General features: G+C 41.7%; 1 pseudogene; it reads left to right on the forward strand.

Moving 5' to 3' along the window:
* Positions 1 to 232: 232 nt before the first annotated feature.
* On the forward strand, positions 233 to 1,121 carry LOC137758562 (small ribosomal subunit protein uS2 pseudogene; annotated as a pseudogene).
* The last annotated feature ends 2,042 nt before the right edge of the window (positions 1,122 to 3,163 follow it).

The raw sequence follows: 3,163 nt of genomic DNA on the forward strand, positions 1-3,163 counted from the left end.
GAGTTTGGTGTGCACTAATTGATAATTGTTACCTGTCCGCAGGATTTTCAAAGGAAAGGGGGAAAATAGGCAAAGTTTGTTAACCTGGAGTTACTGGAGACTGTTTTCCCAAATCTTGCTGACATCAGAACACCACTAAAAACAAAAACTTGTTCCTTTCCCCGCTACCCAGACAGGGGTCCATACGGCATTGTTCTGGATTCCCATCGTAACTTAAATGGAAACGTTCACAATGTTTGGAGCCCTTGATGTCCTGCAAATGAAAAAGGAGGATGTCCTCATATTCCTTGTAGCAGGAACCCACTTAGGTAGCACCAACCTTGACTTCCAACTGGAACAGTACATCTACAAAAGGAAAAGTGATGGCATCTGCATCATAAATCTGAAGAGAACCTGGGAGAAGCTTCTGTTGGCAGCTCATGCCATTGTTGCCATTGAAAACCCAGCTGATGTCAGTGTCACATCCTCCAGGAATACTGGCAAGTGAGCTGTGCTGAAGTTTGCTGCTGCCATTGGAGCCACTTCTATTGCTGGCCGCTTCACTCCTGGAACCTTCACTAACCAGATCCAGGCAGCCTTCCGGGAGCCAAGACTTCTGGTGGTTACTGATCCCAGGGCTGACCACCAGCCTCTCACAGAGGCCTCTTATGTTAACCTGCCTACCATTGCTCTGTATAACACAGACTCTCCTCTGTGGTATGTGGACATTGCCATCCCATGCAACAACAAGGGCGCTCACTCAGCGGGCCTGATGTGGTGGATGCTTGCCTGGGAAGTTCTGCGCGTGCGTGGCACCATCTCCTGTGAACAACCATGGGAGGTCATGCCTGATCTCTACTTCTACAGAGATCCTGAAGAGATTGAAAAGGAAGAGCAGGTGGCAGCTGAGAAGGCTTTGACCAAGGAGGAATTACAGGGTGAATGGACTGCTCTAGCTCCTGAGTTCACTGCTGCTCAACCTGAAGTGGCAGACTGGTCTGAAGGTGTGCAGGTGCCCTCTGTGCCTACTGAGCAGTTCCCCCACTGAAGACTGGAGTGCTCAGCCCACCACTGAAGACTGGTCTGCAGCTCCCACTGCTCAGGTCACTGAATGGGTAGGAACAACCACTGAGTGGTCTTAAGCTGTTCTTCGACAAACTCTTAAAATGGAAATAGGTTGACGGAAAAAAAGCACTTTCTAAAAAATTTTTTAAAAATAAAACCTTCCTCAGAATGAAAATGGTTTGCTTTTTGAGAAGCTTAGTAGATTCTCAGTAGCGTGTTGCTCCTGGTAAAATATTTTCAGTTAATCATCAGGACAGTACAATTTCTTGCTATCAACTTTCTTTGAAATATTAATTAGATGAGTAAGCACTGTTTAGAGTCCTTCCGTGCCCTTTCTCTAAGCCTGCAATGTTTCCCCTCTGCTTGGAATTATCATGGAAGGCTTCCACCAGTAATATGTGGGTAGTGGAGGACAAATACGCTGGAAATGTATCGACTAGAACTGATCTTCGGAAAATTCTTCCAATCATCATATGTGAAAAGTTATAGGATTTGTTTCTCACTCCAATCAGACTCCAATCAAAATGGAGTTTTTCTCTTGTCAGGAATGTATTTGATAATGGAGCAGAGGCAGTTGCAAATGTACTATTCATTTTGTTCTTTATTAATAGGAATTGCATGAGATAGGACTTATTTCATGTTCCTGTTTTAGGGCACAAACTTGTAGCTGGACTATTATTCTTTCTACAGGGAATATTGTAAACTCATTGCCATTTGAAGAAGAAGTCGAAGAATATGAAGCCAAAGGATGGGGGGGTGGGAAATTATCATAGAAGTGTGTCACATAGTTAATTCACAAAAATATTGCATTATTTTTCTGGTATTTGAGATGTATATAGCATTTGTAATCTTTAAAAAATTTTCAGTCTGTTTTGATTGCTTTTGTTAAAAGTAATTATTTACTCTTATACTTAATTTTGTACTATTTAGCTTTAGGCACCACAAACCCTGGATGTATCCCTTATATACTACTCATAAAATGACTTAAAGTAGTATTCTTTTGTATATTCTCATTATATAGCATGCTTTAGGTTAAAAAAATCAGAAAACAATTCTCTCCATCCATCTGTCTTTGTCTCTCTCCAGTTTAAAAGGAACGCTTAGTTAATGGTTAACTTTAAAACAAGTTGTGATAGTTCCTCACAAAAACATGTGTTTGACTAGATGAAGAAAGGGAGCTAAAAATAGGACTAGAAATAAGGAAGATGATGAGAAGATGAAAAGAGAGAGAGTGAAACTTGAAAAGGAGAAGAAAGGTATGGCAAAAGAGAAATAAGAAAGGAACTAACAGAGAAGAGAAAAAAGAAAAGCAAGAGAAGAAACGAGGATGGACATAATACCAGCTGGCTTTATAGTTACTGACAGCTGACTTCTATAAATTACAATCACTATAAGTAGGATAGATAGGGTAATGATTTATTTTCCAGAGCTTTATTTCTTTCTGAGCTTTATCCTGTGTTTTTATTTATTTTTTAAAACATTATTATTACTTTATTTTTATATCCCTCTTAATACCAAGTGTACTATTTTCTTTTCAATTTTAAAAAAAATTTTATTTATTTTTTTGGCTGCATTGGGTCTTTGTTGCTGCGCGTGGGCTTTCTCTAGTTGCGGTGAGCCGGGGCTACTCTTTGTTGCGGTGCATGAGCTTCTCATTGCAGTGACTTCTCTTGTTGCAGAGCACGGGTTCTAAGTACGCGGGCTTCAGTAGTTGCAGCACATGGGCTCAGTAGCTGCTGTGTGCAGGCTCTAGGGTGTGTGGGCTTCAGCAGTTGTGGCACGCAGGCTCAAAAGCGCAGGCTCAGTAGTTGTGGCACACAGGCTTAGTTGCTCTGCAGCATGTGGGATCTTCCCGGACCAGGGATCAAACCCACGTTCCCTGCATTGCCAGGAGGATGCTTACCCACTGTGCCACCAGGGAAGCCCCTATCCTCTGAGTTTTTACACCACACATATTCTCCTCTCACATGATCTGATACTCATTCATACTAAAGCAATAGAGATCAAGTGTGTTATATAGGAACTTGGGAACTGCCATACTGGGTGAGATTTATGGTCCATCAACTCAGCATTTTGTGTAAACAGGGCCTCCAAGGTGTAGGAGAAAGTATTTTCACAC

The sequence above is a fragment of the Eschrichtius robustus genome, chromosome 1, assembly GCF_028021215.1.
Source record: "Eschrichtius robustus isolate mEscRob2 chromosome 1, mEscRob2.pri, whole genome shotgun sequence".
In the NCBI taxonomy this organism is placed as follows: Eukaryota; Metazoa; Chordata; class Mammalia; order Artiodactyla; family Eschrichtiidae; genus Eschrichtius; species Eschrichtius robustus.